The 22,951-nt window shown below is 39.6% G+C and overlaps 1 pseudogene; it reads right to left on the bottom strand.

Annotated features, from left to right (window-relative positions):
• Nucleotides 1-22,172: 22,172 nt before the first annotated feature.
• On the bottom strand, nt 22,173-22,694 carry LOC149258042 (germin-like protein 1-3 pseudogene; annotated as a pseudogene).
• Nucleotides 22,695-22,951: the final 257 nt, after the last annotated feature.

Raw genomic sequence — 22,951 nt, 5'->3', positions numbered from 1 at the left:
CAATTTCGAGAAAACCAATCTCTCTCTTTGGGGAGGGAGGGGTCCTTTGACGCCCTACTTCAATTCTTGAAGTGTTAGGTTTTCTCGTGTGTGTGTTATTTTCTTGGTTGGGTTCTTGTCCCATGGAGGGAGGAGTCTTTTGACGCCCTCCCCCAGGCCCTGAACCCTAGGTTCCTATTTTCTTTTCCTTTTTTCCGTTAACTACCCTCTTTTCAATGTGATCTCTCGTCCTGGGAGGGAATGGTCTTTTGACACCCTACTCCAGGCCTTGAGCATTGTGGTTTGATCGCAACATTTGTCACCACACCAACTTGTATGAACAGAGAGCCAAATAAAAGGGGCAAAGGGAGAGCCCCAAATAAGGGAGGACAGGATTTGGGAAGGAACACTTATATCCAGCAAATCATTGCAAAAGCTGAGTCAAAGGCGTCTTCCCGTGCAACCTTGAGGCCATGTGCACAGACAAAATTTGAGGGAAAATCTGTAGAACAACCAGTGCTATTCACAACACCCCCTGCTAATTCGATACAACAGACCCTTCCAGCAGTCGGGGAGACAAGCAACATTACTTCTATTAAGGGGATCCCGTTGCTTGTAACATAAGAAGAAGAAGTTGCAAGTAAAGCGTCCAAAGGAACGATCCATCCCAGTAGCGAAGAAGGAGTTGCAGAGAGGAGATCTGAAGGATCCAACCACTGTGGCAGGGAGGAAGAGATTGTAGAGACATTTCTATCACCAAACGATAGAGGAAGTGTTGTTAAGGCAACTAGAACCCCTTTGATAAAATCCCTTCCTGTAGAGCCTGCTGAAATCCCTAGTGAGTATTGGAGGATATTCATGGCACCTACAACCTATACTATTGACTTCCCAATTGGGGATTTAGGGACTGGCGCACCAACAAAGCCCATTCCTTTAACAACATTACCCAGTTTCCATGGGCTTACTTAAGAAGACCCTCACACGTTTTTGTTCGAATTTGACATTGTGTGTCGAGGGTATGATTACATAACGAATGCTCAGAAATTGAAAATCTTTCCTGCTACGCTAAAAGGGACAGCCCTGCAGTGGTTTATGGGTCTTGGGGGAAGGTCTATCACCACATGGGAGGAGATGAGAGTTGCTTTCTTGGAGAAGTAGCAGGACTACTGTAAATCATGGGATATTAAAGAAGAGATTTTACACGGAAAGAGGACGAAAATATGGAAGACTGTGCGGAATGCTTTAAATACAAATTGCAGAGATCAGGTCACTCTGACCTGGATAAGGACGTTTTGAAAATTATCCTTCTCTGGGCTTTCTCAGAAGACTCTTTGGAATTGTTGAATATAGTCGGAAAGGGAGATATACCAAAGGAGAACTTTGATACCATCTCTAGGTTGTGTATCCAATGCTCAAGAGGAGTTGCAAGGAATAAACAAGGGATTCGATCAACAAAAGTATTTGGTGGAGGTGTTACAAAAGCAGAAATTGGGAATTTGTTTGACAACCTGAGGACTGATATCCTGAGTACTTTGTCTGAACAGATAGACATACTACAGGTAAAATAGAAACAATTGGAATTGGAAAGAACTATGGCAGTATTTTTCCCAACACGTAGGAAGAAACACCCACAGAGGGAATGTCCATTAAACTCCGTAGAAGAATGTGAAATCTGTGAGCTGAATCTTGTGACAAGTTCATGCCCATCCTTGCCAGGACTAAAAGCAGTTTTTCAAGGGACAGGCGAAGAGATGGAGCAGCTGTACTTTATGGGACCTAAAAAGCCATGGCAACCTCGGCCATTAATGGGAAATCAAGGTATGTTTCCTGATTCATCTCAATACTTAAGAAATTTTAAATTGGGTCCCCAGACCTTGCCTTATCTGCCCACGTGGCCCCAATACCAGTTTCCACCTTGGCAGTGGTGGGCTCCTCAAGCTAGTTCAAGTTCCTCATGGGCTTCGAACTAGCGGGGACCTTCTCTTGCTGTTAAGTTTCCCCAGTCAATGCCACAACAACAAATTCAGTTTCCCTCTAATGTGCCTCCTGGTAATCAACTTGTTCATCCCCAACTCCCTATCCAACCCAATCCGAATCCTAATAATAAAGGGGCTCAACAAGCTGACACCCTCAACCTACCTTCATATAGAATCTCTACCGCATAATTCTATGAGATGAATTTACAATCTGGGTAGACAGTAGATGCTCAACCCTCATATGTTATCATTGAATAGATTGACAGTAAGGAAAAGGAACCAAAAATTGTTGAAGAGGAACCAAACTGAGTCAACAAAAATTATACACCTCCTCAACCACCAGTTACTCAAAAGCACCAAGCTGAACCGCCCTATCGAGAAAGGTTGGCTGTGAGTAAACCAACCCCTCAAGCTGAGTTTGACCTGTTAGGGGAGTTACATAATTTATTTGTTAAGATCCCCCTGTTACAAGCTATGAGGGATGTACCTATATATGCAAAAAATCTTAGGGAATATTGGGCTAAGAAGCCTAAAAAGAAATCAAGAGACCCGTTCACCATTCATGTAATGGGGAAGCTATTAGATTTCATGATGGGAAGGTCCATGCCTGTAAAGTATGGGGATCCCGGGAACCCAATTTTAACCGTGCAAATTAATGGAGTAGAAATTCCAAATGTATTGGTAGATTTGGGTGCTGCCATAAATGTCATCACTGCTGAAACCATGCGTGCATTAGGTCTTCATAACTTGAAACACACACCTACAGTGTTATAATTGGTAGATCGATCTACAGTGAAACCGGTGGGGAAGTTAGAATATATCACGATTTCGGTTGATTCATGGCACTACCCTGTGGACTTCATAGTACTCCAAACGCAATCTCCAGCTGGAGGCCATCCCCTAATTCTGGGAAGGCCTTGGATGACAACCGTAGATGCTTATATTGGGTTTCGGTCTGGACATATGATCATTTAGAATGGGCAAAAGACTAAGAACCTAGTGTTATATCCTCCCGCAGAACCTAACTCATCAGCAAAACCAGCAGGCCGCAAGAAATCTTTATATAGGAAAGAGTACGAATTAGAAAATGAGGAGTTAAGACTAGTTCTTACTGTTGGACAGGTCCTCGAGTTGAAAGCTGAAACAGAAGATGACACAATTACTACCTTTATCAGTGATCCTTGTTTTGTTTTAGATTTGAATCAGCAAATCCTAGAGTCTGTCTTGAGCTGTGAGCTTCAGGAGATTATCAGAACAACAAATGGATTCGATGAGCTACCTACAACTGCACCCCATGACAGTATTTTCGTGGAAATAGAACTGGGAAAATACCTTAATGTCAATCCATATCTGTCAGATTCTCAGAAAAAACAACTCTTGGATGTTCTTCGGAAACACAAAGAAGCCTGCACCTGGGGTTACTCAGATATGAAGGGAATTCCTACTAATCTATGCACCCATCACTTATACATCAAGGAGGACTGTCGTCATGTGAGGCAACCCCAGATAAGAATGAACCCTGCTCTAAAAAATATTGTTAAGCAAGAGCTTCAAAAGCTGCTGGACGTGGGATTTATCTACCCCATTTCATACAGCTAATGGGTTTCTCCATTGGTAATTGTCCCTAAGAAAAATGGTAAATAGCGAATATGTGTGGACTATAGAGAATTAAATAAGGCAACTCAGAAAGACCATTTTCCGTTACCATTCATTGACCAAGTCTTGGATACATTAGCTGGGAAGAAGTTTTTCTCCTTCCTGGATGGATTTAGTGGGTACAACCAGATCCAAACAGCTCCTGAAGATCAGGATAAGACCACATTTACATGCCCTTGGGGAACGTTCGCATACAGAGTCCTTTCATTTGGTCTCTGTAATGCACCTGCAACATTCTAGAGGGCAATTTTAGGGATGTTCTTTGATCTGATGGATGATAGTGTTGAAATATATATGGATGATTTCACAGCATATGGAGATTCATTGGAAGAAGCATTGGGGAAGATAGAAAAATTTCTTGAAAGATGAAAGCAGGCGCATGTCTCTTTAAGTAAAGAAAAATGCCATATGATGATGAATGAAGGAATAGTCCTGGGACACTCTCTTTGGGTTGCAGGAATCCGAATGGACCCAACAAAGATAAGGGTAATACAAAATTTTTCAGTACCTAGAACACCCGCTCAGGTACATAGCTTTATTGGTTGTGCTGGTTATTACAGGTGCTTTATAGAAAATTTTGCTAAAACAACACATCCGCTTTTTCAATTACTGAAAAAAGATGCAGACTTTGTGTGGACAGATGACTGTGATGCAGCCTTTGTGAAGATCAAGGAATTGGTCTGTAGTGCTCCAATCCTTAGAGGAACAGACTGGACATTACCATTCCATATTCATGTTGATGCTTCCTAGATAGCAGTTTGGGCAGTTTTGGGGCAGCAAGTGGATAAGGTACCATATGCAGTTTACTATTTTAGTAAGAACTTGGCTCCTACTGAGTTAAAATACACAGTGACTGAAAAAGAATTCCTTGCTGTCATCTATGCCATCAACAAGTTTGGCACTATATCACTGGTTACCCCACTTTTGTACACACAGATCATGCAACCATTAGGTATCTGATGAATAAATCCGTTACTCCTGGTCGTATTACAAGATGGCTTTTGCCACTTCAAGAATTTGATATTACCATAGTAGATAAACCAGGGAAGGACAACGTGGTTGATGATTTTCTATCTAGACTAGAAAATAATGTCGAAGGTACACCTATCGAAGATAGCTTTCCAGATGAATATATCTTTGTGATTGACGCTAACACTCCATGGTATGCAGATATTGCTAACTATCTTGCTACAGAGAAGATACCTCGTCATTTTTCATATAAGGGCCAATGGAAAATTATTCATCATAGTACCCGATATTCATGGATGGCAGGATACCTCTTTCATATAGGGGTTGATAAACAGATCTAGCGCTATGTATCAGAGGATGATATCTATGAGATATTGAAGGCCGCCCATAGTGGACCTTGTGGAGGAAGTTTTGTAGATAAAAGAACAAGCCACAAGGTGCTGCAAATGGGATACTACTGGCCTTCTATCTTTCGTGATGCTAGAGATTATGTACGAAGATGTGACAACTGTCAACGGATGGGACAACTTGGGAAATCCGATGAAATGCCATTACAACCCAAATAGTCCTTGAAGCTTTTGAGAAGTGGGAGATCAATTTCCTTAGACCCATCAACCCACCTTCCCATCAGAAAGTTCACATCTTGGTTTGTACTGATTATGTGACTAAGTGGGTGGGAGCAGATTGGTTGCAAAACCTACAGAACATGTGGTGGCAGGTTTTCTTTTTGAAGAGATTTTTGCCCAATATGGTACCCCGAGAGAAATTGTTTCAGATGGAGGAGCACAGTTCACATCCCACATGATAGAGAGGCTCATGTAGAAATATGGGGTTAAACATGGAGTCACAACTCCATACCATCCCCAAGCGAATGGACAGGTAGAAAGCACAAACAAGGTATTGGAAAATATCTTGACAAAAACTGTAGCAAGTCATCGCCAGGATTGGTCACAGAAACTTCCAGAAGCTCTTTGGGCGTATAGGACAACATGGCGGAATACAACTGGGTTTTAACCATTTGAGCTAGTCTACAGGAAATCCCCCTTGTTTCTGGTTGAATTCGAGATCAAAACACTCAAAAAAGATTTGGAAGTGGGATTAGACTTATCAGAGGCCTAGAAACACTAGCTGGAACAACTCAATGAGTTAAACGAGATTTGTTCAGTAGCTGTCCAAAGAACTACTGCTATCCAACAACAGAGAATGAAATGGCACAATAAATTTATCAAGAATAAGGTGTTTCATACAGGGGACTGGGCATTGTTATATGATTTCTGGTTCAAAGACTTCAAAGGAAAGCTTCACACTCGTTGGATGGGACCCTATGAAGTGGATGCTGTATTCGACAATGGCACAGTCAGATTGGTTACAATAGATGAAAATCGTACTTCCTTCCTAGTGAATGGACACTGTTTGAAGTTATACCACTGTCCAACTTCTAAATATGCCTTCATCAAACATCTTTCTAATACATCTGGTTTGATAGTTGTTGGTGTAGAGAATTCTCCCTTTTCCTTCTGAAAAAAAAAAAGTAAATAAATAAAAAAAATAAAAAAAATAAAAAATAATATATATATATATATATATATATATATATATATATATATATATATATATATATATATATATATATATATATATATATATATATATATATATATAATAACAACAATAAATATATGTTGTTAGTACTTACTTGTTTGTCTTTTTGCAGGAATAAGAACTGAATTATGACAAGGAGAAACATAAATTTTTTTCAAGTAATAGTCGTTGTTGTTACTCTGCCCATTGCTATTTCTCCATCAGTGTTGTTACTCCGTCGTTGCTGTTACTCTGCCGTTGTTGTTACTCCGCCGATGTTGTTACTCCACTGTTGTTGTTACTCCGCCAGTGTTGTTACTCCACTGTTGCTGTTACTCTGCCGGTGTTGTTACTCCACTGTCACTGTTACTCTGCTGGTGCTATTACTCCACTGTTGCTGTTACTCCGTCGGTGTTGTTACTCCACTGTGCTGTTACTCCATCGGTGGTGTTACTCCACTGTTGCTGTTACTCCGTCGATTGTTGTTACTCCATTGGTGTTGTTACTCCGTCATTGCTGTTACTCTGCCATTGCTGTTACTCCTCGGTGCTGTTACTCCATAGCTGCTGTTACTCCACTGGTGTTGTTACTCCGTCGGCGCTGTTACTTCGCCATTGCCGTTACTTCGCCGGTTATTTTCGCTATTACTCCACCGCCATGTAGGTCGCTAGGTACACCTTCATTGACTCTTATGGATTTTATTAAAATATTCCAAAAAAAAGAGACTAGTATGTGCTGCGGACGACTGCATTTAAGTTGGGGGTGGTCCCGTCATAAAGAAATGACGACATACCTAAAAATCGTAATCATATCACATCATTACCAAATCCAATGAGAATGAAAACCAAAAAAAGCATGCGGTTTTGTAATCATGATTCCTACGCGTCGGAATTTGAAATCATATGCCAAGAACTTTACAGGTCATTTCCCCAGTACATTGCATTCAAACCATAATCATTCACCTATGCTACCATATCCTACCATTATTTGTCGTGTTTTTTCAGGTGTACTGACCATTATTATCATTCTTTTACCCCGCGGCCACCATGCTAACAATATTGTCATCGTCAGTTTGGTTGTTATTACTCTCCCCTACCAGCTGACTGTATCCATCGTGTTCATCCAGTTCTCACAGTGATGGTGGGTTGGTTGTGTGCCATGAGCCGGAGGGCATGACAATGGTCAGAAACAATAAGGAAGTATGGCAGGTTTTTGAAAATGCAGGATGGAACGTCTATTTCGACAGATTGCAAGGGTTTGATGAGGCAATTGCAATTGAATTTGCACTCAATTTAGAGGAAGGGAGCTCTCGGGTCTGGGGGATAGAAATCCCTGTTACAGAAGAAACCATTGCAAAGGTCAGTGGGCTACCCCAGCAGGGGCAGAAATGGTTTTCACGAAGAACCTCCCTTCTGGAGTTCCCCAAAGCATTCTTGTAGGCCAGAGAAAATGTTGTTCAGAAAGGCCGATGGTACGACCGAAATTCATTACCACACCCATGGGGTGAGGTAGCAGGTTTTGTAATGAGATACATAACCTACAAGGGGAGGTATACCACCATGTTTAAATACCATTTCAGAATATTGGCTCACCTCCAGTTCCCACAGGCGGAAGCCTTCTCATTGAATATGACTTTCTTCCTATTAAGGAGTCTCCAGCTGATGGTGCACTCTGCTCGGCGCTCGCAACAAGTGGCAGCAGTCATTACCAACCATGGTCTAGTCCAGCTATTAGTCATGCACGCAATTGGTCGATTTCAAATCCCTTGGGAAACATTCTAGGATTCTACAGAGGAAGAGATAGTAGCTGCTAGAGCCGCTAGAGAAGAAGAGCCTGAAGCGATGGAGGAAGGAACCGAAGTAAAGGATGAATACATAGATCAAGAGGAACTAGAGGAAATGGAGATGGAAACTGAAGGGTTGGAACAAAACTAGGAGTGAAAACATGGGAGGATAGTCGAGGTTGCTCCAAAAGAACCAAGCTTGACCCCGGAACTGATAAAAGAAGAAGTGCTATAGCAAGGGGCCAATATAGAAAGGGCCACTAGCACCACGACCAAGGCTGTCCCTCAAGAACCAACCTCGATCACGGAGCTAGTGGAGCAAATCAGCAACACTATAATAAGCGAAGAGGGACCACATCAGGCTGAGGTGGAGGAGTCTATTAATATTGCGGCTAGGGGTGTCCCACAAGAACCACCCTCGACTGTAGAACCAATGGAGGAAGATGAACCTGGATGAGAGGGGCCCGAAGCCGAAAGAACCGTTGGGCCAACAGAAGAAGAGGCTATGGGTATAATGGATGGAATTGATGTAATTATGTAAGAATCCATTTGTATCAATGTCATGCTGGAAGAAACAGTGCCAACATCGTCTGTTCAAGAACTGTTGGACACGGAAGGTGGTGTTACACAAGAACCACCATCAACCTGTCCGACCCTAGAGACCACAGAGGAATTAGATGTTGGGATTGATGCTATTCCACAAGAACCAGCATCAACCTCAGAACAGGGGACTGCACAGGTGGGGGTTTTAACCTAGAGCAGAGATGCTGCAGACAGAGGGAAAGAGCTCGAGGCTACAATTGGGGCCAAGATAGATCAAGTAGGAAAATTCTTTCAATTTTCCTCTTACTTCTCCATTCCAAAAAGGGCAAGGGTGTCTCGCTCTACCCGACACACATAGGAAGATGTGGCCATTCTGCCAATTTTGAAGTATGATGGGTCGAAGAAGGAACCAGCTGCCACAGGTTTGTTGGCCGCATACCCCTACGGAGACCTTTCCCAGGAACCTAGTTTAAGGGAAGAGGCAGATGTTTTTGAAACGAGGGAACCTGGAAGGGAAGGTTTGGCTGAACCATTGATGGACATTCATCGAGTGAGTCCAGCACCTATCAAGATAGCTTCACAGCAAGACGAGGCAAGAGACAGTAAGGAAGTGGCTGCTACTCAGGAAGAGAGGCTAAGCAAAGAAGCCCCATCGATTAACCTTGTGGATACTCCCTCAAGTAATCCACCACCTTTCGAACCGGATGCAGTACCAGATGAGGTGGTGGTCAAACAAGAATGGGTATAATTATGTGAACAATGAAGGATGCCTATGAAGCAAAAATATCAGCTTCAATTCAAAGAAACGATGCTGCTCAAAACAGAGGTTAAGAGGCTGAGAAAACAGATGCACCGGTTGAAGAAACAGGTGAAGAAATACAAGCGGCAGGCTAAGAAGCCCAAAACAATGACGACTGAAGCAGGGACACAGGTAGATGAAGTGGCAACAACTTCTGTTGCCACTCAGACAGACCCGATAGAATATTTGTTTGAAGGCCGTGAGTTTTCTTTGATGGTTGAGGTACAAACTTGGAAATCCAACGTAGCGCGATATCAAAATGAAGCGAAGAAAGCCCAAAAATGAGCATCTACGACTATCTTTGAATATGTGGAGCGCATTGATATAATGCGATTGAGGCATGCAAAGCAACAACTCATGGTGGAGCGGCTAGAAAGGCAAGTAGAAGAGTTAAAAACTGATAAAGATAGATGCTCCATTTAGCACAAGAAGTGATGGCATGTCTCCCTCCCGCTTCTGGTTATTCTTTATTTTTGCATGAACGCTTTCTTTTCTTTTGTTTAGAAAGCATCCAGAAATAAATTAGTCACGAGATTGAGGACGGTGTATAGTTCCTCTAGATATTGAAAGCCCGTGATGTGTCAACTCAACATTTGATGTGTGAGCTTTACATGCATGGGTATCTCTTATGGGTTGAGAGAGAATTTAATCCGGTTCCATATGTGGGGGACATTCATTTAAGGGCCCTCACCTCTTACACTTTTAATAAGATAAGCTGGCAGAAGGCTTCTGACACGTTCGAGTCAAATCAGGCCACGAAGCCTTTTATGGTAAGAGGAGAACTGGAGAGATCAGTGACTATGTATAATAAGCACACTACATTTTTGGAAATTATGGGAAATAAGGAACGGATGTTGAGGACACAAAAGTGGTGCATCAATCTTTGTGTCAAACAATTGGTCACGTTTTAGGCTGAGGCCCTGGATAGTTGTCAGAAAAGGTGGATGATGTCACCCACATCTGTCTGTAAACAAAGAACTGTTTGGGACACCAAATTTTGCACGAGCACTCAGCAGGGTGTCAAGATAAGTGGCATTCATCCAAACATGTGGGGTTCGGTGGATGGGAATTTGATTTCAGTACCCTGTACTATGGTTGCCGGAAGAACACTACACCCCAGCCTATAAAGTACCAAATGATTGGTGGAAGGAAGTTCTCCGCTCAGAGGGGTTTAAGGTCCAAGAACAGAAATGGTCGAGGAATACGATCTCGCCCGGCTTCAGGAAGCACACAGCCTATCCAACCCAGATCTGTGGAGACGGCGAGCTGCACGAGGGCGTGCAGAAGGCTAGTTGGGGGGAGATGTTGGGCACCAAATTGGCCTATCTTTTCCCTGAATTTCCACTCCTCTTTTCATCCCTTTTGTATTCATTCACATATATTTATTGTATAAAACTATGAGGTAATTCCCCCTTTTATCGTCTATTGGGATATTTAATTAAAGATGAGGGTTTTACCTATGTGAACCACTAAGACATGTTATGACCACAGATTATGGAGCACAGGGGTTGACCACACGACATATCGCAGCAGTTCTGTGATTCAAAATAGCTAATCGACCACGATGAAACAAAATAACTGATTTGAAGTTGTTCCCAACCCGTTTTTGAATCATTCCTATTCTTGCTCTCTCGGCGCTAGTGTTGTGATGGAAATGATGTATATCTTTGGGCATATAGTTGCCAGGTTTTGGGGAGAGATGTTATTCTCCTTCATACTGTATAAAAGACGGGACATTCCTATATCAAAATTTAGTCAGACCCTACATTGTATCGTAACAACATTATTCAGATTAATCAAATACAAAACTTTTTGTTGATCTATCGTTTGCTGTGAGTAACACAGCCCTGATCAGAGAGCTGGGCCCGCTCTTTTGATCAGGTGCTACGTGTTTCCTTGCTTTGTGTATGTTTATTTCTTTGTTGATTTATTGCTTGCTGTCAGAGATTCCTTAGATAACTGTGAATACCTTTTTAAGTTCCACAGTTGAGTTTTTATTTCTGTTTTAGCAATGCTTTGATTGGTAATCACGAACCCTTGGTCAATGACATATTATAACCTTGCCCCTGCATATACCTTGCGTGTTGCCTTGAAAATAATATGCGCCCGGATTGATACATTAATGTTAGGTTGTGTTATATTCTTTCCACGTAGTTAACAGCGGGTTTGAGGGGCACCCGTAACCCCACTTTATGGGGTTCGGGGAAGCGCCCCGGAAAATTTTGGTTTTGGACCCTATGTTAGGTTGGGCGGACCCACCTATGGTTTTGTGCATGATTTTCGCACATGTTTTTTGGACGCGATGGTTTTCGGTCCATGGTGTTGGATGCGATGGTTTTCAGTCCATGGTATTGGACACGATGGTTTTTCGGTCCATGGTATTGGATGCTTCGGCATGTATAAATATGTATTATAACATTGAAAGGAAAATAATGAAAAAAATCAAGCTAGTAGTCCCGGTTTTGGGATCCAGGGGAAAATCTCTGTGTATATGTGTTTTATGTGTTCTGCTCTCGCATTATTTATTTTCTGTGTTTTAGAATTCGTATGCAGGTAATTTCTGTACGGGGTTAAAACCTACATTTGGTATCAGAGCAGTTTTGGATTCAAGGGGACACCTTTGTTGCTGAGGGGTTTTTCTCGGGCCTGTGGTAGACCCTGTTCAGTGGGAGATCTGCAAGATCGATTCTAGTGGTGAAAGAAGATGGTGAGCAGTGGAAAGATAGAGATCGAGAAATTTAATGGTCAAAGTTTTGAGTTGTGGAAACTCAAGATGGAGGATCTGTTGGTGGATAAAGATTAGTGGATCGCGATAGATTCGGGTACTAAACCAACAGGAGTGTCCAATGAAGAATGGAAGAAGTTGGATCAGAAGGCAAAGAGCACAATACGATTGTGTGTCTCAGATTCAATATTGTTGAATGTATTAGGGGAAGCTACGACGAAGGCTTTGTGGGACAAGTTAGGGACTTTGTACCAATCTAAGTCTCTGGTGAATAAACTGTTCTTGCGGAAAAGGCTGTATAACCTGAGGATGAAAGATGGAGACTCGGTGATAGAGCATTTGAATGCATTTAATACTATGGTAAGTCAGTTAGCATCTGTTGATATTAATATTTCAGATGAAGATAAGTGCATCAGTTTTTTTTTTTCTCTACCAGATTCGTGGGATAGTCTGGTAATTGCAATAGGTAGCAATGCAACTGCCTTGCATTTTGATGAAATAGTCTCATCCTTGCTGATGGAGGAGATGAGACAGAAAAATACAGAGAGCTAGAATGGTGATGCCTTGTTTGTACGAGGACGGTCACAAAACAAAAAAAAAATAAGTCATTGAGTGGGAGATCTAAATCTCCAGGAAAACCTGTAAAGGTGGCATGTTGGAAATGCGGAAAGGAAGGGCACTACAAAAGGGAATGTAAATCTAAATCTCCTGATAAAGGAAAGGGATCTGATGATGCTCCTTCTGCAGAGGCGAAAACCACTTCAAATGAAGGTGGGGATGTGTACTTGGCTTCTTCAAGTACACATGTAGATCACGGGGCATGGTTGATTGACTCAGGTGCATCTTTTCACTTCACTCCCCATAGAGAGTGGTTCTGCGAGTATGAAAATTATGATAGTGGTGATGTCTTCTTAGGGGATGATAGGAAGGCTAGAATCATTGGCCGCAGAAAAGTAAAGTTGAAGTTGCAAGGTGGAAGGGTTAGAACACTTCCAGTTGTTCTACATATTCCTGCATTGGCCAGAAATCTAATTTCTGTAAGCAAGTTGGATGATGCAGGTGTAAAAACTTTGTTCAAGAAGGATACCTGCAAGATGGTTCGGGGAGCATTGGTATTGATGCAGGGAGTTCGGATTGGAACTCTGTACAAGCTGCAAGGTATCACTATTATTGATGGGTGCAATAGTTCTCTGGTTCTTGAAAGTGGAGTAGAAAATCTAGCGGTATCTGGAGAGAAAACCATGTTGTGGCATCAAAGGCTTGGACATATTGGAGATAAGGGCCTTCGAATACTTCATGGTAAAGGTATGGTAGAAGGTGTGAGTAATAGCTCTTTCGATTTTGACTTTTGTGAAAATTATGTATATGGGAAGCAGAATTGGGTGAGTTTCCCCTCTGGTAGTAAGAGGGCGAAACATATATTAGAGCTTGTGCACAGTGATGTGTTTGGACCTGTGAAGGTTCCAGCACTGGGTAAGTCTTTGTACTATGTATCATTTATAGATGACTTCTCGAGGAATACATGGATATATTTCCTTAAGAAGAAATATGAAGTCTTTGACAGGTTTAAATAATTTAAGGCTCTCGTGAAAAATCAGACAAGGAAGAAGATAAAGGCACTGAGGACAGATAATGGTCGAGAGTTTTGCAGCAAGGAATTTGAAGAATTCTATAAGAAGTGTGGTATATCATGGCAGAGAAATACTCCATATACATCTCAACAAAATGGAGTTGCAGAAAGAATGAACAAGACATTGATGGAAAGGGCAAGAAGCATGCTCAGTGGTGCTGGGTTAGGATAGGAATTCTGGGTAGAGGCGGTGGATACTGCATGTTACCTGGTCAACAGGTCACCTTCATCAGCGTTGGAGGATAAGACTCCACAAGAGGTATGGACTGGTAAGAAACCCTCTCTTTCACATCTGAGGGTATTTAGATGTGATGCATATGTACATGTTCCAAAGGAGAAATGAACCAAGTTGGATAGTAAATCTGAAAAGTGCATCTTTATTAGGTATAAGGATGGTTTAAAGGGTTATAAGCTTTGGAACCTAGTCACATGGAAGGTTGTGTACAACTGAGATGTGGTGTTCAGAGAGGTGAAAGATGTTATTAAACATGAAGTCCAACGAAAGGAACCTGAGAAGATAGAGTTTGAGCTGAAGGAGGAAGAATCAAACTCTACAGCAAAGGAGGAATCAAAAGATGAAAAGCCACAAACTCCAGTTGTGAGAAGATCAGTTCAAGAAAGAAGGCAACCTGAAAGGTATAGTCCATCTACTTTCTATTCAAATTTTGCTTTATCTATTACTGCCGATGATCCCAAAACTGTGAAGGAAGCAGTAGATTCAGAGGATGGAAAACTCTGGAAATAGGCCATGGTTGATGAAATGGCATCTTTGCACAAAAATGAGGCTTGGGATCTGGTGGAGTTGCCGACTGGAAGGAAACCTGTTGGATGCAAATGGGTGTTTAAAAAGAAGACAAATGTAGAAGGAAAAGTGGAGAAATACAAAGCTTGGTTGGTAGCAAAAGGTTATTCCAGGTGCCGGGAATTGGTTTTGCTGATATTTTTTCTCCTGTTGCCAAGGTAACTTCTATTAGATTACTTTTATCTGTTGCTACTGCTTTTGATTTTGAGGTAGAATAGATGGATGTGAAGACAACATTTCTTCATGGGGATATGGAAGAGGAAATCTACATGAAGCAACCTAAAGGCTTTGCAGCGAATGGTAAGAAAGAACTGGTATGCAAGTTAAAGAAGTCTCTATATGGGTTAAAACAGTCACCAAGGATGTGGTATCAGAAATTTGATACATTTATACGGGGACTTGGCTTCACCAGAAGCAAAGCAGATCACTGTGTGTATTTTAAATTAATTGGTGACTGTGTTATTTATCTGGTCTTATATGTGGATGACATGTTGTTGGTTGGAAATGACAAAGAAATTATCCAGGATTTGAAGACCCAATTGTCCTCCAAATTCGACATGAAAGATCTTGGTGCTGCAAACTATATTTTGGGCATGGAAATTAAAAGAGATCGGGCAAAGAGGAAGCTCTGGTTAAACCAGAGGAAGTATGTCGAGACAATATTGCGGAGGTTTAATATGCAGGATAGTAAACTGGTGAAGGTTCCTATTCCTGTAGGTGTGAGGTTATCTGCTGAACAATGTCCCAAGAAACAAGAAGAGGAAGAGGACATGTCCCATGTTCCATATGCAAGTGTAGTCGATAGCCTGATGTATGCAATGGTCTATACTAGACCAGACATTGCACATGCAGTGGGAGTATTGAGCAGGTTTATGTCAAAACCAGGAAAGGAGCATTGAACAATAGTGAAGCGGGTTTTTAGGTATTTGCGTGGCACTAGTGATTATGGTTTGTGTTACCAAGGAAGATCAGGATTGGATAGAATGTTGGATATTTGTGGCTTTGTTGATGCAGACTGGGCTGGAGATCTGGATCAGAGAAGATCTACAAGTGGGTATGTGTTTAACCTATTTGGAGGTGCAATTAGTTGGATGAGTAAGAAACAATCTGTAGTGACACTATCAACTGCAGAGGTAGAATACATGGCAGCCACTCATGCAAGCAAGGGAAGCAGTTTGGTTGCAGAGATTGTGTTTAAGTATGGGGTTAGTACAGGGAGCTATAAGGATAGACTATGACAACCAAAGTGAAATTTTCTTGGCAAAGAACCTCGCATATCATTCAAAGACAAAGCACATTGATGTTCAGTATCACTTTGTGAGGGATATGATAGAAGACAAAAAGGTGTTGCTGGTAAAGGTGGAAACTTTGAAGAATATTGCAGATGCATTGACAAAATCTGTGAGCTCTGAGAAGTTCTCTTGGTGTAGAGAGACAATGGGCATTTCAGGGCTAGAAAAATGACTAAGCTCTCTTGTGGCCCCCTGTGGAAAGAAAACAACAAATGGGAGAATGTTGGGTTGTGTTATATTCTTTCCATGTAGTTAACAGGGGGTTTGAAGGGCACCCGTAACCCCACTTTATGGGGTCCGGGGAAGCGCCCCAGAAAATTTTGGTTTTGGACCCTATGTTAGGTTGGGCGGACCCACCTATGGTTTTTTGCATGATTTTCGCACATGTTTTTTGGACGCGATGGTTTTCAGTCCATGGTGTTGGACACGATGGTTTTCAGTCCATGGTATTGGACGCGATGGTTTTTCGGTCCATGGTATTGGATGCTTCAGCATGTATAAGTATGTATTATAACATTGAAAGGAAAATAATGAAAAAAATCAAGCTGGTAGTCCCAGTTTTGGGATCCAGGGGAAAATCTCTGTGTATATGTGTTTTATGTGTTTTTCTCTCGCATTATTTATTTTCTGTGTTTTAGAATTCATATGCAGGTAATTTTTGTACGGGGTTAAAACCTACAATTAATGTAGGAAAAGGGGTGGGTAAATTGTTCATACCTAGATACCAACAGCTGCCATGGTCTCAAGGTTATGAAATTCACTTCAAATATCAAGAGGAAAATATGAGTGAAATGACTCATCAACCTCCTCGGCTTACTGATGGACTTGATTATTTTCCTAGGGGCCTCATTCTCCCCATCCTCCCCTTTTGCCCCTCATGCACGAACATCGCATGTGGGTTGGCTCATAATGCAAATGAAAATAAAACTAGGTTGGACCAAGATACATTATTAGACAAAACATAGAGATGCACAAGAATGAAATCAAATCTCATTATTCAAACTACTTGGACAACCAGTACATTATATAGGCACACATAGAGAGCTTCTAGGACAATCTAGATCCAAATAATTCAGATCACCAACACACAACACAAACTACGAAGGCACAACTCATGACAGTTAGACTCAAACACTAACTATGAGAACACAACTCATTAACTCTATCTAGACATATCATTTCTACATTATTCCAACATCCACCCTTAACGGAGAAATGGATTTTCAACAATGCCTAGTTGTTGTCTACATATTTCAAAGTTCATCTTTCCAAGAGGCTTGGTAAAGATGTCAACTACATTCTCACTTGTATTACAATAGACTAAATATGTCTCATTTGATTGTATATTTTCTCTTACAAAATGATGCTCAACTTCAATATGTTTTTTTTGGCATGATAAATTGGATTATTTGCAAGCTTCATGGAACTTTGATTGTCACATTTGATGCTTGTTAGTCCTTTTTGTTTTTCTCCATCATCTTTAAGAATCCTCCTTAACCGAATAGCTTCACAAGTTGCATTGGTCAAGGCTTTGTGTTCATCTTATGTGGATGACAAAGAAATAGTTGGTTGTTTCTTGATGCTCCATGATATGACCCCCGATCCTAAATTGAATTCATATCCAGAGGTTGATCCTCTATCATCAAGATTTCCAGCCCAATCTGAATCAGAAAAACCTACCAACTCAACATCAGATTCATCACTATACAAAATACCAAAATAAAGTGTTCCCTTCAGATATCAAAGGAATTTCTTTGCTGCTTTCCAATGGATTTCACAAGGCTTATCCATAAAGTGACTAAGGATGCTAACATAATACACTATATCTGGCCTGGTGGTGGTGAGGTAGTTCAAACTTCCCACCAATTGACGATACAAAGTTCCATTCACTTCTTTAGATCCATCATCATTATACAACTTGGCATTCTGTTCCAAAGGAGTAGACATTGGTTTTGCATTGAAACATATGAAATCTTTCAAGGATTGTCTTACCAAATTCCCTCTAAATTTCAAGACCCAAACAATCATACAATTCACCAAGGTCCTTCATTTCAAATACATGTGACAACTGAATTTTAATTTCTTCAATCAACCTGAGTGCATTTCTTGTTATGATAAGATCATCAACATACAAAGATATGAAGGCAATGTCCCCATATTCATCTCTCTTGATGTACAAGTTAGGATCACTTTTGCTTCTCACAAAACCTTTTTTCATAGAAGAATGAATCAATTTTCACATACCAAGATCTTGGTGCTTGTTTCAAACCATACAAAGCTTTCTTTAACCTGCAGACAAGATGCTCTTGTCCATACTTTACAAACCCTTCAGGCATAACCAAATAAACTTGTTCTTTTAATTCACCATTCGAGAAAGTTGATTTGACATCTCACTGATGCATTTTCCAATTTTGTTTTGTAGCTAATGCAATCATGATTCTAATTATATTCAGTTTAGCTACAGGTGCAAAAGTATCTTCATAATCAATGCCTTCTTTTTGTGAATACCCTTTTGCAACCAATGTAGCTTTATACTTATCAATACTATCATCAACATTAAACTTTGGTTTGAAAAACCATTTGAATCCTATGGGAACTTTATCTTTAGGAAATTCTGTTAATTATCATGTGTCATTCTTCATTATAGAGTTGTATTCCTCATTCATTGCATCTCTCTGTTCTTTATATTCTTTAGCTTCTTCATAAACTGAAGGTTCTACAACATTCATTACATGAGACATCAATGCATAATCTTTATATCTTATAGGTGGCTGAATTTGACGTGATGACCTCCTTAGAGTTTTATTGCTTTCATCCTTCTTTCTACTTTGTGGAGTCTCTTGTTCTCTTCTTGGAGTTTCATGACTATTGGATGCTTCCTGCTCTTGAACCTGTACATGTTCTTGTTCCTGTTGTTGTACCTGTTCATGTTCCTATTCAAAACATGCTTCTATTTTGCAATAATCGTCAATATCATGCCATACAACCGTGTTATTCATTTTATCACCTTCATCCTCATTTTAATGAATCAACACTTCCCTACTTGCAAGAAATCTATGTGAACTAGGATCAAACAACTTGTATGCCTTTTGATCATCACAATAACCAATGAAAGTGCACTTAATTGATTTTGCATTAAGTTTTCTTATTTCATCTTTTGGAATATGTGGAAATGCCTTGCATCCAAAACTCTTAAATGATTCACTTTTGGTTTATGTCCATCAAATGATTCAAAAGGATTTTTCAGATTTAAACTTTTGGTTGGACTCCTATTTTTCAAATAAACAATAGTACTAATGGCTTCGGCCCAAAAACCATTAGATATGTGGCACATTTTATTTTAAGTGGAACCATAAAAAGGTAAAGAGCATTTGACTTGTAGTGTTCAACCCATATGTGAAGCAAAGATTGGGTAGAAATAAGAAAGCCAAGACACTGAGAAAGTCAAAGAAATAACAAGAGTTGTTTGAGATCTAATTGAAAGAGTTGGAAAGCAAAAGAAAAATAATGCTTTGGCAATAAAATGCATAAGCTAATCCATTGATGGCAACATTCTTCCCCTCCTTGTAGATGCAAAGACAATAAAGTAGGCTTGGGATATCCTTGAGAGGATCTTTTGTGTAAGGAGGAGTAATCAAGTTGAAGATAGTAGTGTCGTACAAGCTACTGCAATAGTGCTTCAAAATGAAAAGGAAGTTGGATATATAACAATAGATCTATAGAAAGATGAAGAGTTTAGTGAATCCCACTTGAAAGTGGATGGTAATGGAGTGTTACCACCAACACCTAAGTTTGGCATAGTTAAAGCTACCAATGGAGCAACAAGAGGTTTGGTGGATCCAACAATCAAAATTTTTGATGTTAACTTTGATGAAGAAAAATTAACTAGTGACGAGTGGTTGCACATGATGCAACATAAATATATCATTGATATGTTGTTATTTGGTGAGAGAAGACCACTTTCGTATGGAAGACAAGTGGAAGACAACCTATTTTTAGCAACAGAGGTTGGTAAAGAAGTGGAAAATAAATATTATGATGTAATGCCAGAGGTAGAGAAGGACGAGGAAGAGAAGAAATCTCACATTGTAGAGTAGAAAGAACAAAATAAATATGGTTCTACAAATGTTTCTCATATAAGATTAAAATTTATTTTGAGTGTGCAATTAAATAGGAAAATCATCTTCCAACTCTATTAAAATGAGATCATGAAGAAAATGACATAGAACAAGAAACACAATCTGAAGAAAAATTAAAGTTCCTTGAAGCAAGGTTTGAAACACCAGTTTTTGATGAAGTCTGCATAGAAGTTGAAAAACTGAGTGTTGAAGACAACATGAATGATGTAGAAAATGAAAATGTTAATGAAATTTTCATGTATTGGAGCCCAAAGGGATAAAATTCTATTATGGAATTATGTTGCAGCAAATTGATAATCAAAGGTTGATGATGAAGAGAAAACTATAGAAGATTACATCCATTTAGTTCTTTGCATTTCCTAAGCCCCCTTTTTAATGTGCTCTCTTTGATGCAGTTTTTTGCCCCTTTTTTACGACATTGTTACATCACACATTTTAGAGATAAATAACAATCATTTTTAAATGTATCATGGCCTATCTTTAGTATCCATGGTATCGTGAAGTGCTTGTCTCAATTATTTCAAGAGTATGGGTATGCTTGCCTCATTTGTAAATAGATGCTATACATATATTATTTTAACATCATTTTTTCTCTCTCTAGGATTTCATCCCTTCTCTTTTTCTCTCTCTCTCTATATATATTTATATCTCTTTGACAATTTACAAAAGAAATGATGATGTATTTTGGGTACATGATATGCTTCCACCCTCATACATAAGGAGGCATCTATTGTTGGAAATTTATTTGATTTTAGGAAAAGATGTCCTAAACTATCATTAATCCCACTTAATACAACCAAAGTATGATTTATGGGCCCATTTTGATTGCTCAAATCATAGTTAAGTTACAATTGACCAATCTTGGGGTCAAGTTACCTTTTCATTATACATGTAAAACAGATAGGTGAACAATAGAGATTTAACTTGTACAAAATTTCCATGGAATATTTTTAATAGTAATAAAGATAGAGGGTTAAGATTTATGTTAAAGGTAGTTATGTTTTTTTTTTTTTTTTTTTTTTTTTTTTTTTTTTTTTTTAATTTGGTTTTTAAAATGTTATAAAAATAAATTAAAATAAAATATAAATATTTTGAACATGAAAAGAGTTACGGTTTTTTAGTCATTTGGTTTACCAATTAAGAATTTCCACGATTGAAAATTAGATTCCATATTATAATTATTAATAATAAAGTTATAAATTAATTATTTAGTATGATTTACTTTAATCTTGACGATTTATATGAAATTACTTTAATCTGAGTGATAGCGAAGTGAATATGACAATGGCAAGAGGCCGTCCAAGAAGAATGAATTCTATTGCTCATTCAATATTTTGTACATGATTTGCTTCTTCTTTAACTCCACAACTGGTCAGTTCTTCTGCATGATTTACTCTCTGATTTGCTCCTTCTTTCACTCTGCAACTGGCTAGTTCTCTCCGGAACTTGTTGTAGGTGTTGAGTCTTCTCATTGATCGCCACTATGGTGCATTACCTTGGGATCTTCACCCAGTAATGCTATATCATGAGCATTGTAACCTATTTTCTAATGAATCATTCTTTTCTTCTTTCGATTTTCTTTTAGTGTTTTTGCTCTGCAAAGCTGTGTGTTCAACCTTTACTAGCTAGATTCATCTGTGCAGGTTTTCTAACACATTTACAATCCACCACTTAATGGAATCCACTTAAGGAAAAGTAAATTTTAGTGTTATATTTGAGTAAATCCATTATGTTCATCATATCTATGAGCTTGTTCTTTATGTAAGGGAAACTGAAAATTCAATTCTTAATGAAGGATTAATGTGGCACATTTTATTTTAAGTGGAACCATGCAAAGGTAAAGAAATGGTGATGTATTTTGGGTACATGATATGCTTCCACCCTCATACATAAGGAGGCATCTATTATTGGAAATTTATTTGATTTTAGGCAAAGATGTCCTAAACTATCATTAATGCCACTTAATACAACCAAAGTATGATTTATGGGCCCATTTTGATTGCTCAAATCATAGTTAAGTTACAATTGACCAATCTTGGGGTCAAGTTACCTATTATAAATTAGATTCCATATTATAATCACTAATAATAAAGTTATAAATTAATTATTTAGTATGATTTACTTTAATCTTGACGATATATATGAAATTACTTTAATCTGAGTGATAGTGAAGTGAATATGACAATGGCAAGAGGCCATCCAAGAAGAATGAATTCTATTGCTCGTTCAATATGTCAGTGATGTTTATTACTTGATCTTTTGTCCAAATTAACACTGATATGTATTTCCAAGTCTTTGTTAATCGTGTATCAAATAGGATGTGAACCTGCTTTGGATAATTTGGACGAGCTTGTCATCGATCTGGAAAGCTCTGGCGAGCACAGAGGCAGAAACAGGAGGAGAGGCTCCGAACAAGGCCGGCGCAACCTGCTGAGTTCCTGGATTCTGGCTGTTCAGTCCAGAGAAGGCCACTGCGTTGACAGGGCCAATGTTCTGTTGGAAATGCACAAGACCTCGAGGGAACACAAACACGTCTCCCTTCTCCAGCGTTGTGGAGAACAGAGTGTTGTTAGTGGTGATAAAGCCAACCAAGAGAGTACCCTCGATCACCACCAAGATTTCGGTGGCCCACGGATGTGTGTGCGGAGGGTTGAGGTCGAGAGGAGCAGCGAAATCAAGGCGGACCAACGAAATTCTTAAGGTGTTTAAGCCTGGTAGCTGCGTTACAAAAGCTGGCGTTACAACGAATCCCAACTGGTTACTGGTATCTCCTGGTTTATCTAGGCCCCTCAACCGGAAGTCGTCTGCTGTGACCGTCATCGCATTCTTACATGGAAACCCGTTCACAATAACTGAAACTATATAGTTTTTCCCATCTCCTAATAGAGTTATAGAGCAATATGCCGAATGGGAAATTATATAGTTTTTCCCATTTGCCAGTAGAGTTATAGAGAAACCTGCCTATTGGGAAACTATATAATTTTGACCATCTGTCAATAGAGTTGTTACTCTAAAACTACAAAAATTGTAAAATGTGCACTGGAGTGTTTATGGAGTCATCATACCACAGAAGACTA

The sequence above is a fragment of the Pinus tabuliformis genome, chromosome 6, assembly GCF_031772625.1.
Source record: "Pinus tabuliformis cultivar Carrire ecotype Pingquan chromosome 6, CPIR1, whole genome shotgun sequence".
Lineage (NCBI taxonomy): Eukaryota > Viridiplantae > Streptophyta > Pinopsida > Pinales > Pinaceae > Pinus > Pinus tabuliformis.
The sequence above is the reverse complement of the archived record's forward strand: the minus strand, read 5'-3'. Positions and strand labels throughout refer to the sequence as shown.